The 22,368-nt window shown below is 49.2% G+C and overlaps 1 long non-coding RNA gene across 1 annotated transcript; it reads left to right on the forward strand.

Moving 5' to 3' along the window:
• Nucleotides 1-9,061: 9,061 nt before the first annotated feature.
• Nucleotides 9,062-20,770, forward strand: LOC125702137 (uncharacterized). Its single transcript, XR_007380461.1, has 3 exons — nucleotides 9,062-9,098; nucleotides 11,651-11,804; nucleotides 12,309-20,770. It is a non-coding gene; the product is annotated as an uncharacterized LOC125702137 (long non-coding RNA).
• The last annotated feature ends 1,598 nt before the right edge of the window (nucleotides 20,771-22,368 follow it).

Consider the following 22,368-nt stretch of genomic DNA (forward strand, 5'->3'; position numbering starts at 1 on the left):
CCTTAAATAACTAAAAGGCACCCTGCTATTCCCAATTCCTGACTACTTCCTTGTTTACTCCTCTTGGCCAGCAGCAACTTGCATATATATTTCAACATGTATTCGAATGTCCAGTTCTAGGCAGGTACTACCCAAGAAAACAGGACAATTCAGGTATCTCTATAAGGCACCACAGGGTTGGATTCGCGATAGGGCTGAAGCCTCCACCTGTCCATCCCCTGAACACTCTGTGGTCTGCCCTACAGAGTGCCTGGTGCTGTGTGGGCTGGGGGCAGATCAGCAAGAGAGGTGTGAGACCACAGTGAGCTCTGGCCTGACTGTAGTGTGCATTCCAAAACCTCTCTGCTGAATGGTGCTCCGTGAGGCTGTGGTCTTACTGTTAGTGAAGTCCTCGTGCAAAGAGGGGCAGTATCTCTTTCTTCCATCCTGGATCGCTGCATCTGGAGGAACTTCCCTGCTTGGATTTCTGCTCCTTGTCTGCAGGGTCCTATGGGTTGTGATCCTTAGGTGGAGAAGAGCATCCTGTGTTGTGAGCTTTCTGTTGGCTCACCTGGTGAGTCCCTGGTTGTCTGAGCTTCTCATGATGCTTCTGGGGCTCTCCCCATGGGAAATGTAGCTGCTTAGTCAAGGCTGCTGATCCTGTTATTGATGTTGGCCACTGCACTTAGAGGTGTGAAGCCATGGCAGCTCTGCTCCTGCTGACTGGACCTGCTGACTCACAGAGGTCATCTGGACATCACAAAAACTTGCTTTGCTTGGGCTTTTCTTCAGCTTGTTGGTCAGTGATAAAGAAATGGAAAGAGTGAGAGCAAATATCTCTACAGTTCTGACACTCCCTTCTAGGTAAATAGGGATAAACTTCTTCAGAATGTTTCCTTACTGCTTCAGTCATGCTTCTAGTAACTTCTGTTGTGGATATTATAAACATCCTATATATATGGGAAGGGTAGCAGTGTGTTTTTCATGTGAGCTCTTAAGCAGTGGCTGTTGCTGGGGCTGCATAATCTGTGCTGCAATGGGAACCTCCATCAGGCTGCAGTGTCAGGAGGAGGAAAATATATTTGAGACAAATCACCTCAGTTAGGTACTTGTATGTTACCTTGTTGAGCTTCTTATTTTCTTCAAGACGTTTTCTTTCTGCTGCCTTGGATTTAAAGCTAGATATTAAAAAAAAAAAAAAAAAAAAAAAAAAAAACCACACACAAAAAGCACTATTTGTTGTATGCAAAACTTCATAACTTGGATTTTCATTGGTCTGGAGCTGTGTTTTCTGTATAATGGAAACTAGAAAGCAAAATTTAATTTCGCTTTTGCATTTAATGGGGATCTGGAGAGCTGCAGCCCGTGGATCTGAGGGTGGCTCTCAGAGCTCCTGGGATGTGCAGCTGGCGCAGCTCCCACCCACAGGATGCCCTGTGCTCCATGGCTGTGTTTGGTGCTCAAGGTCTGGGTGCTTCCTGTGGTGAGCAGCTGATGGTGAGGCAGAATGGTGGGTGGTGGCTGTTCCAAAGGCTCCACACTGTGAGGAGGTGGCTGTGCCAGCTGTCAGAGCACTGGGGGGTTGTGGCCAGGGCCTCTCCCTGGGGTGGGGGCCAACAGTCTTCATGCCAGACAGACGCTGTCATTACGAAGCAGGTCACTTTGGGATAGGGACTTCCTTGCAGAAGTGACTGTTTTGGCATAAGTAGATCCACATCTGTGCAGATGAGGGGCAAGTGAGAGGAAAAAAGTCCTTCCAGTCCTATATAAAAATTCTGCTTAAATTGAGTTGGAAGCTTAAGAAACTTAAAAGTGCATTTATAGAGGCATAGTTGCTGTGTTTTAAGGGAGAACAGCAAGAAGTCATTGTAGAGTTAAACAGTCACCTACCACCTTTATTACATGGAGGAAACGTGGCATGGGATGAAAGGAAGAGCTTTATATGCTGCTGAAGATGTTAGATTCCATGTGGTAGGCAACGTCCAAATACATGAAGTCACTTCCAAAAAACACAGCTGCTTTGTGAGAGCTCTGACTTCCATCTGAGTGAGCTGCATGAGGACATCACAGCCGTGCTCTCAGGGCAGGAATGTCACCATGGGTGCTGCTCAACTGAGAGACAACTGGATTGTTTTTGTGGTAATATTCACTGATGCCGTTCTCTATTGTTAGCCTTTTGGAAAAAAGATATTCCCTTAAACGAGTGCATTACTGACTGGTTTAATGGCTGCTTGTCCTGTAGGATGTGAGATTAAGCACAATGCTGAGTTTCTCTGGCACTTCTGTAGGTGAGATTTGTCTCAAAAGCTATATTCTAGCACAGGCTGCAGGCGATGTGTTGTGCTCAGTCAGAGAGGCTCAGGTGTGGGCTGTGATAACCTCTGTGCAGGGCTGTGGAAGGGGAGCTCTGTGCTGCTGAAAGTTATTAGGGCTTGGCATCAGCCAGACCTTCCCAGCATGTTTTTGTAGCTGCACATGGAATCTTACCAAGGTTGAAGGCAATATCCTCTTCCACTTGAATGCTAAATTCTGAAATCATAACATTTATGTTTTCTATCACTTGAAACAGCCCTTGAGTTCATGTTTCCCTCTGTTCTTGCCGCACAAGAGCAGTAGGGCTGTTTTGCTGAGACCCTTGTGTTAAAAAGAGGCTGTCAGCCGCTCTCTGAAAGATGGATCCGTGGTGAAGAGCACAGTGCCTGGCTGCCTGGGAGGTCGGGCTGTGCTGAGCCATGGGGCGCTGCTGCCAGCAGATCCCAGCGCCTGTGGATGTGCACGGGGCAGTGAGAGCGCCGGGGCTGCAGTGGGAGCGTGACCCTCGGTGCTGGGAGGGCTGGTGGGGGCTTTCTGGTTCCTGCAGGGTGTTGGGCTGGGAGAGAAAAGAATGAGCCCTGTGTTCTCACTGGGGTGTAGTCAGCCCAATTAAGTACGGTTTCTGAAGTTGCTGACAAGTCTGTGTAAACACGGCTTGCGTGGACTGCTCTGAAGTTTACTGGAGGTCACTGACTTAATTGTGGTTCAGCAGAAGTGAAAACTGAGCTCGAGATGCCTGAAAGGAACAGAGCTCCATGTTCTTGGCCTGGAGGTGATGTGGGCTTCAGCCTCAGCCCGAGCACACGTCCCTCTGATCACAGCCCTAGGCTTTGTGTGGGCTCTGCCCCACAGCCACCTCTGAGCTCTGGAGATGAGCGAGCAGCACAGAACAGCACTGTTTGCCATGCATGCACCAAGTCATGTCACATCACCCAGCCCAAGTGAGAGACTGATAAATGCTTTCTCTGAAGCACAAAGTTAGAGGCACCATGGGATGCTGCTGGGTTTTGCAATTTGCAGACCAGGTACGAGCGGCTTAAACATCCTAGGCTTAGAGCCATTTGTTGTATGCATCCAAGGGACCCAACAGCTCTCTATTTTATTTCTCTCCATCCTCCACAAGTACTTGTCCAGGTCTTCCAAATTGCTGGTTCATGGCAATATTCATATCTTCCCTCCATGCAAGCAACAGAGAACTTGAACAAAAGCCCATCTAGGATCTTGGAATTTCCTGCAGACCCAGCAGGACTTGGAAGCAGGTTCAGAGGTGAAGAAATCCCTTCAGTTACTCTGAGCTATGGACACAACCCATGCAGAGAAGGAGCAGCTCTGCCCCGTCATACACAAATAGCTGAGCTGCTTCCTTCTGCTCTTGCCTCCTCTGCAGGCTGCTGGAGGCCCTTCAGCACACGATACATCAGTTTCTCACAGAGCACAGCTTGTTAATTTTTTAAAACCTTTTTTTTAAAGCAACGCCCTCTGATTTGCCCCATCAGCTGCAGGAGTGGTAACAACTCATGGGGCCATGGAGGGATGAAGGCTGCTGTGTGCCTGTCCCTGCAGGCAGCCTGCTGTGAGCCCAGTAGCACAATTTGGCTCCTGAGTGTTCCCAGCAGGAAGCTCATAATGAAAAGGCTATTGAGCAAGGCGAAGGCTCAGACCGAAGGCACTCCAGACAGAACAGCTGGCTTTGTTTTCAGTTTGTGCTATCGAGAAGGACTGGGGGGGAAGAAGTTTGTCCTCTCTGCAGAGGACTCCTATGACCTTCAGGTACTCAATCACAGCATTCTACTGCTCACTTCTAACACTGCCTGTATGTAAGATCTCCATGCTATAAAGATGCTTTAGAATTGATTAATTGTGAATTTAATTGCTACTCCATCCCAGAGAGAAGCTAACCACAATCAAAGAAAATAAATGACTGGCCCTGGGAAAGTGCAAATGTTGGAGGCGGTGCTGCAGCCCAGCGCACAGCACTCCTCCTTACTTTCTTTCCAGATGAGTGTATATTTTTTGGAGGCAGAATGTGTGTGTCAGGATGGAGGGGAAGGGTGGAAATCTGGGGATGGAGTTGTACTTGCCAACTCCTACCATGAATTAATTGTATTTGGCTTGCCCAGCAAGTATTCATTGCCTTGAGATAATACAAACAGCATTTTGCAAGACTGAACTCTCCCAGCTCCAGCTGTGATGCTTCCTACCCCAAACACTCCAGCAAAAATCCATCCTCTGCCCTCTCTCTGAAAGCTCTTTATGAAAGCACTAATGAGTTTGTGCTTGATGGATGCCTGTTGCCACTGCGTCTGTCCCTGGCTTCTCCCTTGTCTGCAGTGTGTCCGGTGAGGGCTGCTTAACTCCTTCACCTCCAGCTGTGGCTGCATTACATGCAAGATCTGCAAGTGTGGAGTTCATTTAAAAGCAGAATAAACTTAACAAGAAATTGCTGATGTTGAGTATAGCATTAATATGTCATCTCTTACTGAGCTGTTGCTGTGTTTTTCATGTTGGAGGCACTGCCATGAGTTGCTGCATGCAGAAAGGTCGGCTCTATCTTGCTATTAAAGCTATTCTTATAGGGTGGTGGTTGCTTTTTCCCTCTGTGCCCTATAATGCTGGTACCCACCTGCACCCCCGCTGGCTTCCTGCAGAGACACTGAGCCCACAAAGGTCTGGGTTTCATCCTCTCAAAGCTCTCCTGCTTCTCTTTTGGAAGCTGTGCTTGCTGATAGTGACTCTTCCCTTGGCCAGGCACCACGGGATCCCCTGCAACTGGAACCATTGTGTCTGAATCCCTCTCTCAGCTCTGTGGCTTTCTAAAACCCGACTGTGAATGGGCCCTATCAGGCTGCTCCTCTCTTCAGTGGGAATGTTGGAGACAATCCTCTGTTCAGAAGGAGTCTCCTGTTGCTTCCCATGTGTGCAACTCACAGGACAGTATGTGCCTCCATCTGAGCATCCATGCTTGCATCCTGAGCCCTTGATTGCCTCCCAGGCCACTTCAGTATAATAAATACATCTGTTTTGTTTTCCCTTTGAGAGGAAAAGGGCTGAGGGCTTCCTACAACAAATTGGATAAATTGTTTATTGTGCAAATTTCAATAAGGGTTTTAAAAAGGAAGTGGTCTGTAGGCCCTGATAAACATTGTGTGCTAGATAGTGATGGGGAAGGGTTGCTGTTCCATCCAAATGTACACACAGCCCCTGGGCTCTGGTTGGTATGTGAGAACAGTGCTCTGAGCAGCAGGGTTGGCTCTTGGCATGGTGCTGGTGGCACCAGGTGGGACCCACAGCAGCGAGGATGTGGGCTGTCAGATTGGGAACCTCAGCTCGCAGCTTGTGGTCCTGAAAGCTTCTCTTCCCAGAGCAAGGGCTATGCACATAGTTAAGTGCTTGAAGATTTGGATCCCAAATGAAGAGGGAACTTTAGCTAAAAGTACATCATCTTTCTTCAAAGCATTAAAAACTTCCACAGAGTAAAATTCTAACTTTATTAACTTGAGTTGTTGGTACTTGAGAACTGGAATGTCAGAGCAGGAGGGATGGAGCTTCAGAATAGGAAGGTGTACAAAAGAAAAGGTACTGATACGTGATAACCTTTTCTCCTCATGAGGTACTTGGCCTATTGGTTATACTCTAGAAACTGCCAATGTTTATTCCAGCAGTTGGCTTTCTATCGCAATGATTTGTTTCTCATTAGAACGCAGGTACTCTCTTGCTGTAGCTAGTGACTGAAAGAAATAGTAGCATAGCCAGAGCAAAATCTCATTTGGAAGAGGTATGAAAACCTCATTATTGACTTTTGTTGGCTCTGGAGCCGTTTGTGTAATGGTTTCATTATCATATTGAAAACTCTCCATCATCTGTAGCTCAGCTTTTTCCCAGTGTAGCTGAGAAATCCCTGGATGCTGCTCAGCTCCTCCTGACAGATGTGGAGAAATACTCAGTGTGCTGCAAGAGCTGTGATAAGGAAGCTCCTGTTCCTGCAGAGCCCATTGATGAGAGCTCAGGTGGAGCCCCATTGACCCCAGCACAGCACTGCCAGGCTGCAGGAGCTCCATGTGAGCCCTGGGGCTGAAGGTGTCTGTTGCAGCTGTGCAGGGTCCTGGTGTGGGGCTCAGTGAGGTCAGAGGAAGCTTTGTGGCTTCTCTGGGTCCAGATGAGAGCAGTGTTTGTGTAGGAGTGTCCTCCCAGAGCTGGGCAGCAGTGCGGTCATACGCTCAGCTCTACCTCCAAAATGCAATCTGTAATTCTCCTGGGGTAGGGCTGGGAGCATTGCAATCACAACTTCAGTCCTGGGCTTGATAGGAGAGGCGGAGGGGAAGTGATTTCCCGAGTTCCTTCTACAGCTCTGTTTTCATGTTAAAAATCCAGCGTGGCAGCGTTGGCTGGGGCAGAAAATCCTCTGATTGTATATTGCTGATGGAAAGTATGACTTCTTGTGAAGGAAGTGAGCACTTTGAGGATGCACCTGTGCATCAAGGTGCTCTGGAGGTGCTCAGCAAAAACTGTTGTGGTCTAGAGAGAGTGGCACACGCTGCCCAGGATAGGGCACCGTGCTCAGTTCTATGGGATGTGTGCCTCTCATCCCTTCCTTCAAGGAGCCCATTGAAAAAGCATGACAGTCTGACTTGCATACAACCAGCAACCAAAACCCTGAAAGGTTTATTGGGAGGGAAGGGTGGTGGGGAGAGGACGCTATGAGGCAAAATGGGGGTTTTCACTTTAGCCCTACAGCATGGCTGGGAGCAGTGAGCCCTGCAGCACCCCACAAGTGCTCCACAGTGCAGCCGGGTCACGTCCAAACCCCGCAGGATGCCCGCGAGCCCCATCCAAGTGTTTGTTGTGGGGTTGCTACTGGAGGCTGTGGCCAAAGGGAGTTCCTCGGGTGCGTTGTTGAGTCACCCGATCCAGGAGGAGCTGGGATGGGAGGTGCGTCACCCCTGGCCCTGCAGCCGACCCCAGCCTGGGGCTGCTATTTAAATCAACAGCAGAAGTGTCAGTGTATCTGTGACATCTTTTTAAAGATGGCTGAGGAGACCAGGAGCTGACAAATGATTCTTCCACTTCTCCTGGCTAATTTTGGATTCACTGCATTTACCAACAGGTGCTGACATATCCCCAGGTCCCAAAATTCCCCTGTGCCTTTATCTTGGGAGTTTGCAGCTCCCAAACCTGGGGAGTGGAGTGATCAGGTGTGTGCTCTGTGGTGCACAGAAATGTCTGCCCTGGTCTCACAGCCCTTCCTGGCCAACCTGGAAGGATTCACCCACCTCCTCCCTGCTGCTCCCTGCCTTGCACTGCTCTCCCAGAGCCCATCTTTGTGCTCCTGCAGAGCCACAGCCCCAGTTCGCCTGGTCCCCCAGAGCAGTGCCTCCCTGCGGGCCCCTGAGCTCACAGCCTCGGCTCCATTGGAGCTCACTGCAGCTGTTACCAGAAGAGAGGGCAGGAAGAAATTCTTTGGTGACTTTTCTGAAGGTTAATCTGCATAGTTAGGCTCCATCAGGAGCTTGAAAATGTGCAGGTTGTCTTTATTGGTCAGCACAGCTCTTTAGCTTCCTGCAAGGCTTACCTCAGCCCTACATCAGTATTTTGGTGTCTGAGGGTATGTACTCCTCTTTATATCAGCTCTAACTTAGTGTAGAGTCCTATAGAGGTAGGGATGTGGACAAGTGTTCAGAATTGGGGAAAAAAAAATACATCTGACTGTTTGCTTACCTTGCTCCTTGATTGGATATGGATTGAAGGACTCTGTATTACCAGTGCCTTAAATAACCACACTATCGGGTAGCAACAGCACAGAGAACAGAGCTCAGAGCTGCTACAGGCTGAGCTGCCCTGGGAACTCTGCAAGCCTGGAGCCAAAAGTGCTGACCTGAATAAGAATGAGAGCCTTTGGGGCAGCTGAAACTTTGTGCGGAGCCTGACTAAATGGCCTTCCATTTCACTGCGAGTCAGTGCGAATAACTTGCTGTTTCTTGGCTGAGGCTGTGGTGCAAAGAGCAGGAGGCAGCATTACACAGCATGCTTTTCATTGCTGATGTCAGTTTTGATACAGTCCCACTGGGACTATAGAAAGCTCTGCCCTATTATGTTTTGGAACAATGGGATCACTGCAGAAGAAAGACACCAAGTGTGAACGTGCCAAACTGATTCCTTTCCAGTCGCAGCTTGAGCAAAAACACTCAGGAACCAACATCCTCACGTCTAGAGGTGGTCAAAATCAGTGCTCACATCTGTGTGGCGTGGTCCTTATTGGCCTTCCAGTACACTCGTACCCTAATTCCTGCAAGGATGGCACACTGTGTTTCTGCTCTCCTGAAGTGCCATGGGGCGTGCTGGAGCTCAAGCACAGTGAGCACCTAATGCCCACAGCACTCAAAAGGGACAGTGTGGGTGAGAATGCTGATTCCATGTCCTATCTCCAGTGGTGGTTGAAGTTTGAATGTGTAAGAATGTATATCTCTACCTAAAACTCATTAACAGTCACAGCTCACATCTCTATGGGCTGCTTTCCAAGATGGTCAAGGAAGCACTGATGTCTACTACTGGTGCTTTTAACAAATGGAGTTTCAATGACTTGTAGAAGGTTTATGATTAAAACTCAGCTCCTTGTAGTGAAAATGCTATGTGATGGAGCACCTGGTGGAAGGCAGGGCTAGTCCAGGGGAGCTCAGGTGCATGCAATGTAGAAGGGGTGGAGCAAGGATGCACCCCTTCCCAGCCCTCGTTTAAGAGTTGGCAGTGGAGATGGAAGCATCTCTGCTGGAGGTCCCTATGTACCTGAGGACCTTGCAGGCTTTCTGAAGGTAAGCAGTTTCTTTGTCTTGTTTCTGTGCTCACTGCTGTTGTTTCTGAGCAGATCTCTACTTGCTGTGGCCTGGGATCTTGCAGCTCTGCTATCTTGTTGTGCTATGCTGTGCTGTGCTCCAGTATCCATGTTGCAGATACAATATGGATACAAGTTGGTGAATGAGTAGCGCCTGTTGCTGACTATGGGCTGTTTCAGTTAATGCTGAATAGCAGTTATTGCTGTGCTGTTGACCTGGAGAGCCACCAGGTGTGGTAAGCATGGTGTTGGCCTTTTATTTCTGGTTGTGTGGCTTGAGAAAGCACTGGGAGCTTCTATTGATAAGTAACCAGTGGGAAGATACAAAAGCTTCCTGAATACAAACAGTTCTCATTTAACTACATCGTGAGGGTAATAAATACATCAGAGGGGCAAGCACCAGGGAGGAAGAAGAGCTATTTAAGTGGGACAATGTTGGCACAAGAACAAATGAGAGTAAGCTGGACATAAATACACTTGGGTTGAAATTTAGAAGATCTCTCTCCATCAGAGGAGAGAATTTATTTCGGTTAAAGGAGTGTGGGAAAGAAACTGGTATTTGTTTGTTGTTTCTTCCCAAAATGAAGCTTTGTCAGTGTGTAGGCAATTGGCAGAATCCATTGTATCCTAAAGGAACAACTGTGCTCATGGGTTACCTTTCAGCCTGCCCATAGCTGCTTTTTCCTCTTTGTCTGCCAGTTCTTGTCCTTTCAGCTGGAATCAGCATTCCTTTTAGCCCTGAATTACCTTCATACACTTGCAGCTTCCAGTCTTACTCCAGGAACTGCCTGCTTCAATGCTGTGGGAGCTAATGGAGTGGGATGGAGGTCTGCAGGAACCAACTGGGCAGCTGCTGTTGGCAGGCCTTAACCTAAAACCTGAGATTATGGGCTTCAACCCCAATAATCCAGCTGCTCCAGTCCGCTCCTCAATATCTTCTGTCAGAAGGGTTCCTTCCTCCTTAACCCTCATAGCAAATTGGAAATTGCTATTAAATGTGGAACCTACTCGAACAGTATGTGTTACCTCACACTTCATAGTATTTCAAGTACAGAAACAACTGTGAATAAACAGTTATAATTTGATTTAAGCAGCCTCTGCTGCAGAGAACTGGATGTGCAAGCTATTAGGAAAGCTGATCTATCTGAACACATCTTTGTATGCCTTTACAATCAGATTTCCTCCCACCATAAACCTGATTGTACTTCAACTCCTGCCTCCTTGTACGATCTTCTGTGACGATCAAAGCGATGAGTTTCCCACCCCAGAGATGTGTGTGCTTCTCAGGGCACGGAGCTGGAATGCTCTCAGTGCCTGACGGTTCTCTCAAGCTGCTGTTCCTGGCCATGGGGAAATGGTGTCAGGAGGTGATCTGTGCTAAGAAGTATTTGGAGGAGCCCTTAAGCAATGAGCCTCAAACTGATTGTAATGAACCTCTCCTTCTCCATTTCCTCTCCTCCCCCTAAAATGTACCAAAAGAATATACAGTGCTTTTCAGTTTATGTTATAAACCCACAAGGAAATAAGCCAGAAAGTGATAGGGTAAGTCTGAGTTATTAAAGCTGGGTCATACCCTGAAGGAGGTTACAGCAAGAGGAGCCAACATAAATATATGCTCTATTTCTGTCATGCGTCCTTCTTATCCTGGGTGGTCTGCAGTCAATTAATGGAGCAAGGGGAGAGAAGTAGAATACATGAATATGAGGGGATAGCAGAGCAGCTGGTTGGAATCCTGTTCTCATTAACTAATTTATATTCCTTCTCCGGCCCGGAGTTTGGTGGTAGTGTGGTATAAATCTGGAGAAATCCCCTTAATTACTTATTTGACTGAAGTCCTGCTGCTAGCAGAGTTGTCCTCTTTTCCTGTGGAATGTTCCTAATCCCCTAAATAACAAATGGATGTTCTCAGTCAAATGGATGGAGTGATGAGAAACTCTGTGTTAAATGTGAAAGCTGTGCAGCCTCTCTGCTTTGTGCATTTTCAGGCCTTGGCTGTTGGATAACCTGCAAGGGAGGGCTCACACAGCCTCTGGGGAAAGGCAGAATGCTGGAAGGCATTAACGTATTGGCCATGAGCACAGAAAGCATTATCTCCTAAGATGTAGAGCCAAATTCTGGTTCTCATTAAACTGGTGTGAATCTGGAACATGCTATTTCCAGTGTCGTCACTCAGGATTTGCTCTTGGCATAATAAGAGGAGGAGAATCAGTCCAGAGAGCGAACCATCGACCTGTGCAGTTTGCCTCTGTTGTTGGGTACATGCAGCTGCAAGCCTGGGTGCTTCCATAGGGCAAAGCTAAAGGCTGAGCAGGAGGAGCTCACCTGCACCACAGCATCTGTGAGCAGCCCAGGGGAAAGCAGAGCCGTGCTGCAGCGCGGAGGGCAGGGTGTGCCCTGCTCAGCCCTACGAGAACAAACAAACACAGAGCTGGGGGGAAGCCCTGCAGTAACGTCACAGCCTTGTTTTGCTTGCCTATCACACATCTAAACACAATATTTTCTCATTCTTGGGCCCGCATCAATTTCTGACAGTACAATTGGAGGCCAGCGCCCGGAGCATATTGTCTGGAGGAGCTCACCGAGGAAACTGAGAGTTTGGTCAGCAATTGTAAATATCCTCCCTCCATTGGGTTTGTTTGTTCTGCTGTACGCTGGGCGACTGGGCCGTGGGACACCCTGGCACCAGGTTAGTGGTGGGAAAGATCCGCTGCTCAGATAAGGATGGGAATAAACTCCACCCACAGAAATGCCAAAGAAAAACCCCTGATTTCTCCATTAATGGCTTTAAGGGGTGGCGAGCTGGAGCACAACAATGGGGTATTGACAATTATGTGCCTCCTTGGCAGGAAAAGGGCTTTCCCCTTGCTCAGAGACATTAATGCCTTAATGTCATTAATACCTCTTGGAATTCTTTAGCGTTTGCAAATCCAGCAGTGGCTCGGGGTGAGGAATGAAAGAAAAGCACCCAGCAGAGAAACTGCAGGTGGGAATGGCTGTGGTCCAGCAGCACTGGGGTGCTGGGCAGGGGCTGAGGAATACATGCTGACATTACTTGTATGGTTGTGGGGATTTCAGAGCCTGCTCTGTGCTGAGATCTCTCCTAACAGCCATGGCTGTGTGCAGCATGCTGCTTTCACTGCAGTGTTTCCTCACTAACAAGTTGGAGGTGTGGGTCTGTTCCCTATTACAGCGTGTGGATCCAGAAGGCGCACAAAGCTCTGCTCTCTGCTGAATGAGATTATGCTGTGAAGGGAGTGGAGGAGTTCCAAACTTGCACTGACATCGCTGGGAGCAGAACAGGGCGCGGCAATTGAATTTGCTCAGCATAACACAACTGGAGCAGGGAGGCCGTGACCAACAACTTGCACGTTGCTTTGTGAGAAACCTGGACCTTCAAAGTCTTTCTGTCAAACACAGCACGGGTTTCTCTACAACACGAGGATTTGCTGATGAGAGATGCTAAATGTCAGCTCGCTCCCAAATGTCATGTGAACCCTGCAGCTTCCCAAGGCACAGATGTGGGACCCAGCCCACCCTGCTCTATTGTTTGTAGGCTGCACAGAGGCTTATCCCTGGAGGATATCCTGTCTGAGATTACCCTGTGCCTGTCTGCCCCATGGGGCCGGGCACTCAGAATTAAATAATGCCAGAGCAGGGCTCATCTGCAGGGCATGGGGCTGCCCTCTCTCAGGGGTTTAGTGCTGTGCTCTGGTCCCATTCCCCAGGGCATCACTGCAGCTGCTTGGTGCCCACAGGGATGGGTGCTGCAGATATGGGTGTCCCCAGCCTGGAGGGCCTCGCTGGGGCAGCAGCACCCAGTGTGTTCCCATCAGCTCTCAGCGAATGCAAGCAAATGCTACTCAAATAGCTTTTCTCACTGTAGTTTTGGTGACACTGAGTTGTTTTCTGAGCCTGTGCCATGTTTGCTGAAGCTTTTGTTCAGATTTTCAGGGTTTTTTGCTCATCGCTGAGCAGTGATGAGAGGGAACCATGGCAGGGATAAGCTGAGGTGACAAGGGCTGGTTGTGTGCATGTGGTTCCATCTCATAATGAAGAGAAATTGAGCTTTTGAGCTCATTCATTAATCTCCAGGATTCTTAGAGGCTTTCATAAGAGTGATAATGCTGTTCATTTATTTCAAGTGGCTGCTCTATCTTTCATTAGTAGCAGAAACACAAAAATGCTCCCTTTGGGTGTAAATGGCAAATCATGGTTTTGTGCTTAACTGCCATCCCGTAGGACGTGGAAAAGAAACATCAGAAAAGAAACCAAAAATGAAACCTTAATGCTTCTGGAGAAGCCTCTTTGTTACTTGTAATTGAAAGAAGGAGAAGAGGAAAGTCCACAGTGATTTATTCAGAGCTAAGAGGGACTGGGGAAGGTGAGGAGGTTCTGGTGGGGACGTTTGAGGCTGGTGAATGCCCACAGGTCCCAGTTACGTGGAAGGATCTGGGTCTCCCCAGTCTTAGCTGCTGCTCAGTGGGGCTGAGAGCAGGGAGGCAGTGGAAACCTTGGGAGCAGTGAGGTGTCCAGTCTTTCCCTTGCTTTCCTGATCTAATTGATCCTCATTCAACTCTCCTGAACTCAGCTTGCTCTGTTGGCTGGGTGCTGTTGGCTGGGTGCTGGCTCCTGAGCAGCGCCAGGGCAGTTGGAGAGGATCTGTTGTATTAGCAGCTATAAATCACAGCCTTGCACTGAGCCAGCTCAGCTCCCAGCCCCTTCCCTCTCCCATCTGGAAAAACAGATGGTTGCTGTCCTCCCCCTGCATCTGTGGGGATGCACCATGAATTACACGGGTGTGTGCTCCTGAGGGTGTGTGGGAAATCCAGACGTGCTCAGCTTTCCCACTGTGTAAGATGTGACAAGAATTCAGATTTCACTTTCTGCAGAGGGGAGAAAAATATCCACTATTTGCTGCTGTTTAGCAGATGCTGGAGGGGAGTGGGCACCTGGTCCAGTGCAGAGAGCCTCCCCTTAGGCTGCAGCACCGGGAGAGTGGCTCCTGCAGAAGTTGTAGCATGAATAACTCGCTTCAGCACTTCATTTGGCTACAAGCTCCTTTGGAGCTGGCTCCAGTCTGGCCCTTAATGAGCTGAGAAGACTTGAAGTCTTCTGCACCCAGGCTTAACATTCACCAGAACTTCAGCTTTTTTTTCTTTTCTTTTCTTCCTGTGCTTCATATGAGGGAAGCAGAGACATGACCGAGGCAAGAAGCTGAACTCCTCCCCAGGGAGATTGTCTGCAATGGTAGAGAGCCTGCAGGTCCTCATCCTGGGGGTGGGAATGGAATGCTGCTGTGACTGAGATCCGAGGGGCAGTGGGGACAGCTGGAGCCCATCTCCTTCCACCTGGCGTGGATGCGGTGCCGCAAGTTCTTACTGTCGGCCCATGGGCTGTGATGAGGTTACTGCAACACTGACTCACTTGGCAGATGGACACGACCCATGAGTCAGCCTGAATCACATCCGCTGCATCTCGGGGTGCGTTGCTGCTCTTGAAGCCTTTGATGTGAGATGTACGTCTGATTCCTTGGAAACTGCTTCCCTTAATTAAATCAAAGGAAAAGCATCATTGGAGCTCAAAGACCCAATTAGCAGGAAAAGCAAACTCCAGCTCTGAGCATTTAAACCCATTTCTGGCAGGACACCCTGAGCTCTGCTTTGTCAGCCAGGAGTTTCCAAAGGGCTCTGACTGTTGCAAATGGTATGATGGTGCTGATCACAGCAACTGTCCAACTCCATGAGATATTTGGAGGAGAGATGGGCAGAGAAGCCCAGGTGCTGCAGGGCAGCAGCTCAGTGGGGCAAGCACTGGAGGAGCTGAGTGCTGCTCCTGAGCGTGTGCTCGTTGATGAGCATGAGCAAAAGGAAAGATCCTCCTCCTCCAGATCCTGGACCTTTTAAATCCCTTTCCGTCAGCTTTGGTGCATGACCTGGTGAACCCAGAGAGGTTCTTTCATTGCTCCTGTCGCAAGAAATGGGCAAACAAAAGTTGAACCAAAATAAAGAAAAGTGTTTGCTGAGAAGTGGAACAATTTGCTGCCAGTAAGCAAAAGAAAACAAAACCAAATGGGCTGAAGCTTTGCTGGAGCGCAGAAAAACAGCCCTCTGCGGGACAGAGGTGTTTAGGGTGAGCTGTGCGGGTTGTGTGCTGTCCCAGTGCCTGTGGAGATCGCTCCCCATGGGCACATCTGTGGGGCTGTGCAAATGAGGGCAGGATGCTTGAGTTTGCAGCCCTGAAACGTGCACATGTCATTTCTTTCTCTGCTCAGCTCCCTCCTATTGCCACCAGTTTAAACCAGTTAAAGCTAGCCAAGGGTGCTGCAGGTGGGTTTGCTGTGGATCTGGAACACCAGAGAGGGCCCTGGTGCTGCGAGGGGCTCTACCTGCTATTGCTATTGGCTTGTAATGAAGCTGATATCTTGGTGGTTGGATGTAGGTGCTGTCATCTACCTGAGGACAAGTGCACGTGGTTTGGCTGCAGAAATTGTTTTTACAAGTATACGTGGAGTTATGGAATCACTTTAAAAACATTTTTTTTATTTATTAAATATTTGGAAACTTTCCTGCTGTCCAATGTATTGCAGTGCAGTTGCAGTGCTGCAGGTTTGGCCTTTCCTGGGTTAAAAGAACTGGGTGCATTGCACAGGATCCCATGTGTTTGTGGTTGTTGAGTTCAGCATTTTGGTGTGTGTTTTTGGAGGAGTGATTCATGTGTTTTTGCTCAGGGCTAACTCCATTCCAGCTCAGAGCAGGCCAGCAGTGATATGGGCTTAGTTCTGTGACTTCCACTTTGCTAAATACCAAACCCAGGACTAAGATGGCTCATGTCTGGCTTCCAATTTACCTTAAATGAAATGGTCTAAAACCAAAGCTGAGGGCTATGTGGGAATATAGACCTCCTTTTAAACCTCTCTTACTTCATCATTTATCTTCTCCTTGCCAAAAGAATGAGAAAGATTTCTTTTCTTTCTTTAAATGAGTGTCAAATACCAGAAAACTGCTGGTGAAACCTTGTGCAATACTGAAATTGCAGAGAGGTTTTTGGATTCCCCTTTGATCCCTTACACTTCCCTTGCCAGCAGGGATGCTCTGTCAGCAGCAACTTCTAAAGGGTGTCCGGGGCTCGGATGAGAGATGTTGATGCTCAAGGAAGAGCTCTGATCTGTCCTGGGGTGCAAGGAAGCCCTTGGGGTGGGATCCCAAGGAGGAGGGTGGTGACTTCAGCCCAATTCAGTGGCAGGGAATCCTCTTGCTGCCATGCAGGCTCCTGCATTTGGGAGAGCAGCGCTGCCTGCAGCAGGGAGCACCAGTGCTTCCTTCACTGCACATCTCTGAGCGCCTCCGAAACCCAGCGCTGCCGCATCTGTGTGCGTGAACTGAACATCTGGGAAAGGTTAGGGTCAAGCATATAAAAGGGGGAGCACAGCACATCTCATTAAAATGCTCAATCTGTGACGTCAATTGAACCGATTGAGCCCTTCTGCATTGCAGTCGGGGAACCATTAACTTTATCCAGTGGAGAATGTTTATATGGAAAATATGAGGCCAGGAAGTTTCTCTTGATTGTGACATGAAGGCTATCAAAGTAGCTCGTGCTTTTTTTTTTATATATGTATGTGCTGCTTTTCCACCCTGTTGCTGTAACGGCAGCCATGTCCCTGCCCCTTGAGGTGCCATTTGCTCCCTCTTTGCACCACTGGGTGCTGCTGAGCTGCTCTGAATTCTCCCATTTCATAGGCAGCTTCCTACAACATATGCATAGGCTGGCTGTGCTCCAACATACACTTGGAAGAATTAGGTTAGGTTTAGGCATGCAATAGAAAATAGCTTCCATGGGAACAAAACTTCTACTCTTGCAGTTCTTTTAAAAAAAAAAAAAAAGTTTAAAAAATGAAGATAGCATGTGAAAAGAACAGCCCCAAATATCAGGAGATGGGTGTACGATGCTCCAGTGTGCCCAGAGAGCATTTGCTGCTCTGCTGAGAGAAGCATTTGAGGGCGCTGAACTCCTGCAGTGTGGGTCCCTCCATTTGAGCATCATTCTCCTCCTTACCGTTCCCTCCCAGCTCTCTCTTTTCTTACCATCTGTCTACAAGAAGAGAGTTCCATCCCATGTTTTAGATCCTGGGTGTGTATTTCTGTCGTATATTTTCCTGAAACGCTCTTATATTCAAGAGATGGCCCAACGTCTCTCCCCATCACTTCAGCAGTGTTTGTCGTGGGTGAGCTCAGCCTGGGGCTCCTTGGAGAAAGGCCTCGGAGTGAACCTTTCCTCTTTGGGAAGGGGCTCTCTGCAGGTGGGCTTCTACTTTTTAAACTTGAAAGAGATTTTGTTTAACTTCTGAGCAAGCCCTTTGCTTTTGGTGACCTGCTCTCAGGCACACAGACCAGCTGGGAAAACAAGAGAGCCATCAAAGCTTTGGTGTCGGCTGAAGACATGGCAGAAACTATGAGAAAAATGGGTTCCTTGCTGTGCAGCTGGGTGGTCCTATGGAGTCTGCATGTCGGGCCAGGTCCTGTGGAACTTCCCTCTGAGCACCTGTATCTCCCTGGTAAAATCAGGCGTCTCACCTACCTCGACTTCATGTTCCAAGGCTTCCAAAGTCCACACACTGCTGTTCTAAAACTGCACTTTGTGGAGCAGCAGGACTGGGGATGGCTGCTGCAGCCGCCTGGGCTGTGGGGATTGTGGCACCTGAAGAAGTTTGCATCTTGGATCTGCCCGGGGTCCTTCAGCTGGGCTGTGTGAGCAGCTCACCCTGCTGTGAAGCTCAGGCAGCAGTTTGCTGAGGCAAAGCACGAAGCTGCTTTTTGAAGCCGTGTATGTGAGGCTCTGGAGGTCACAATGCAGGACGGGTCAGCCAGTGTGCTGTTTAAAAAGCATTACAATATTCAAAATGAAAACACTTTTTTTTCTCCTTTGAATCACGGCAATCAACTGAAGTGCTTCCAGACCAACTGTTTGAAACTGGATATTTAATTTATTTTGTGTTGTTTAGCACTGGGTCTCCGTGTTGCTGGAACAACAAGAAAAAGAGGCCAATCCTTACAAGGTCAGGACAGTTTGCCAAGCTTAAGAATCTCATTTTATACTTTAATTGGCTGACCTGTCAGAATAAGAATGAAAACCCCCGTTAGCTGCACTCTGCTTATTGAGGCATTGCTCAGCACGGGGCAGTGCCATGGTGAGGTGCAGGATTATCATCATTTCTGTCCTATTGATGTATAGAAGTGTTAGTGCTGCCATTTTTAGGGAGAAGCAACGTGAGGTATCAGTGCAAAGCTCAGCCAGAACTACGGCCATTAGACTTGTTTTTTGTTTTCTAAACAAATCTTGTGTAAAACTCCAAGCAGTGCCTGATTTCAAAACAGAGCTGTCCTTGGGCAGGAGTTCACGCAAATGGATCCAGAGTTTCTTTGGGGTTTCAGACAGCTGTGCTCTGCTCTGCAGTGCTGGGGAAGCTCAGGACAAGCCGTCATTTCTTGTCGTGCTTGTGAACATTTTCATGGTCTCCTTCGCACAACCCTGACTTCCAGCTCTGCCCAGGGCCCTTTGCTCAGTGGAAAAGAGATGTTTGATGTGAGTTCAGCTGAGTTTTTGGGTGGGAGAGCTGACATGCATTGACAGGAACAGACTGAAGCTGGGATGTTGTGAAATAATAGTAATGAGCTCTGATGAATGACATCAAAACTTGACTGAAGCAAAGCCTAATGCGATATACAGAGAGCCAGAGGACAGATAGGAACCATGGAGGAAGCTGAGGAGGAACAATGCAGCCATGATAAGATAGCGTCTGGGAGAAAACAATGCAAAAGTGACTGGGGCAGCAGAAAACCATGCCTGGTGCCAAGAAAGAAAGCAGCGTGGTAGCACCGATGGCCATATATCGATGGTCTGAGCAAGAGGGAGAGCCCAAGGGTTGGGAGAAAGGCTAGAAGGAGACCAGAGGCCCAGACCTCCCAACACAGGCGACGTGGTTCCTTCGTTGCTGAAGATGGAAAGGCCACTTGCTTTGGACCGCTTTTATCCCGCTTTATTATCGAGGCAATACAAAATAAAAACATGGGTGTGGAAGAAGCAGAGAGAGGAAAAAAATATCCTGATGGTAAATGGAGTGGAAGTGGGCGAGGCAGGGGAACGGGATTCAGATCGGGCTGACACTGGTTATTTATTGCTGTTTGTATCCCCATATCTTACATCTCAAGAGGAAGGCGAAGGCTTTGTCCGCCAGGGCTGTTATCTGCTGAGGGCGGCTGGCAACAGCCGGGTTCCCATGGCTGTGTCCCTTTGGGCTGACCCTGTGCTGGCTTTGAGGTGGGTGACGGGATTGTGGGGCGTTCAGGTAGCAGCGGGCCGCCGTCGTGCTCACACGTCACGGGAAGTCATTCGGAGAGCTTTGCAGGGAAGGAGAGATGATGCTGATGAGTTTTGAACGTGGTGGGATGGCACAGTCCATGGAGGCCATCTCTGCTCAGCAGAACGTGTCAGCATGTGCATAGCTGTGGGCATCTAACAAGTACTGAAGCCTTGACACAGGGCTGTGCATAATCCTCTTCTCTTTTCCTAAATTAAACTCACCCCATAAAACTCTGCTATAATGAAATCAGGGACAGCAAAGCCAGTCTTGCTCTAATTTTTGTATTTGTTCCCAGAGGTTACTTGGCAAAATTGTACTCTGTGTACTTCTACAGAAGAAATCTAGGACGTAATTATTTGAATAGAGAGCTATAAGTGATAAAAATCTGTTTGTAGCACAGTATCTCCAGCCAAATGATTGACGTACTAGCTGCTGTCCTTCCATTGATGCAACTTTTCAATTTCCTGTTGTCTAAGCTTGATTTATTTCTCCATTTATTTGGGTTTCACAAAGAACACTTAGAGCTTGCCACTTGGGTCTCTTTTTCTTTTTGTCAGTTTGACCCTCTCAGTCTTCAGACTCTTCATTGTTCCTGCAAACAATGAGAAAGATGGAAAGAGCAGCTGTGAATGGTGGCCTGGTTACCCAGGTGTCTGACTGGTACTGAGGGAGGCCTGTGTTCCTGAAAGAGAGAAATTCAGGCAGGTTCCTATTTTTTGCTGCCCTCAACACATGATTTGCAGAGATGCCAGCAGGACTGAAAAAAAATCAAAGCAAAGGAGGAGAGCTGCTTTAGTAAACCTCATGGTTTTCTCTGGTTGCACAATGGATGCATCACACAGAGCTCTGCAAGACCTGCTTAGAAAGATTTTACCAAGTTATTTTTTAGAGAGCCTTTCCTCTTCTCATCACTCAGCTGTTCTCTTCCTTGCCCACCTGCATTCTGCAAGGCAGTGGGCAGGAGGCACAGCTTGCACTGATTCTGCAGAGCAGCTTCAGCAGGGGCTGCTTGTGACCACAGTGACTTGTGCCTATCCTGCCTGCAAACCACTACCGATTTCCAGCTGGTAGAAGTCCTCTGGTTCCTTTGGAAATCAGCTACATGTTGCTCCTTGTCCCAGGGTAGCAGAGTCTTGAAAGCAAGTCAAGAAAAAGCAGATTGAATTCAGAAGCAAAAAGTGATTTGTTGCCTGCAGATTTGTAACGTGATCGTTCCAATATGGCCCTGGAATAGTGAGGTACTTCTTGCAGCTCACTCCATGGAGGTTTATGTGAGGCACATGAAAAGAGGGGGAAATACCCACGTCGCCCTGTGGAAAGATGTGTAGGTTTTGCCCCAGACCAGCTGGGGACTGCTCAGCAGCACTTTCCCCAAAGGCAAGTGGTGCACAGCACTGCTGAGAGTTGGAGCCTTCTGCTCTGGCAGCACAGCCAACAGCCCCAGTTCAGCTGAACATACATGTTGGAGCTGAACACTGTGCTCTGAAATCCATCTCTGGCCATCCTTCTGCTAAGCACACACACACGAGCAGTGCTGGGGACGTGAGGGAAGTGAGTTTTTGGCTGAATGTATGGCGCAAAGGGGGAGCAGTGCACAGGGTGGGATTTGTTTCACGCAGCATCAAGCAGAGCAGGGCTGATGTCAGCAGAGCCTGGCAGCAGGAGGGGGGCTGACGGGGGCTGGGCAGTGGTGGATTGCTGGGCTGCATCTGCCACCTCCCGGCGGATCGTGCTGCTGAGATCCAACCCCCTCCAGTTCAGACCTCTCTGCTAAGTCGATTTGCATGGGAAGGAAATTAGATTGAAGTCAGCCTGACGGCCTAGTGAGTGTAGGGTGGTTGTAAGTTGGTTTTGGTGGTAGTGAAGCTTTTGGGGATGGAGGAAATGCAGGCAGTAGCTCTGAGCAATACTTAGCACGGTAAGACTGAAATCCTTGTTTCGAGTTCCTGGCTTCTACCAGTGGTGCTCAGGCTGTGCCTGGCCAGATGGGAGTCCGAAAGCAGAGCGTTTGGCTGGCAATGTGAAGACTTTGGTGTCTCCAGAGGAGAGCACAGCCCACATGATGGAGTCGCTCTGTGCATAGTAGCTACGGTGTGTTTTCCTTCCTATCTTTCTCCTTGAATTTCTACTCCTCTACTCCAAAAGGAGCACGATAGTGACCGTTTTCTAAAGCTGCAGAGATCAAACAGATTTACAAATCGCGTGCACAAAGCGGGGAATGGCTCAAACGCACTACTTAATCGCTTCCTGAGAGAGCGTAGCGAAACCCAGCGGCTGCGGGCCGACAGCGCGCCGTGCCCGGGCTCTCAGCGCTCGCTCCGCGCGGTGCGCCGCCCCCTGGCGGCAGCGGCAACGACGCCGCTCCGGGGCTCAGCGGGGGGGGCAGCAGCGCCCCCGTGCGGCCGTCTGCAGGCACTGCGCGCAGCGGAGCGCCCGTCGGAGCTTTGCTCCGCGGTTTGGGCTCCCGGATTTGCCGGGTTTGACTTCCCAGCGCGTTGTGCTTCTTTCCCCGTCGCCCTCAGCTCTCGCAGCTCCTGAAGGCGTGGCCGCCCGCGTGAGGAGCCGATGGGTGCGAGCAGCTCGGGGCCTGCACGCTTCGGCTGTCCGTGTGCCCGGCCGCTGGGATGCAGGGGGTCCCTCCATCCCGGTACCCCATCTCGGCCCGTCTGTCGTTCCGCTCGAAACTAGCTGGGGCTGCCGTCAGCCCCGCTCCCCGCTGCCTTCAGGATTGAGGAGATTTATTTTCCGGGGTCTATTTTTAGCAATGACACTGCGGTTAAGCCAATCATCCCGGCGCTGACGGCTCCACGCTGAGCGGCGCTTCTGAGGCGCACCGACGGGCGCTGCGCACAGCACGAGGCAGCGCCGCCTGCCCGGCCCTCACCGCGGC

The sequence above is a fragment of the Lagopus muta genome, chromosome 18, assembly GCF_023343835.1.
Source record: "Lagopus muta isolate bLagMut1 chromosome 18, bLagMut1 primary, whole genome shotgun sequence".
Taxonomy (NCBI): domain Eukaryota; kingdom Metazoa; phylum Chordata; class Aves; order Galliformes; family Phasianidae; genus Lagopus; species Lagopus muta.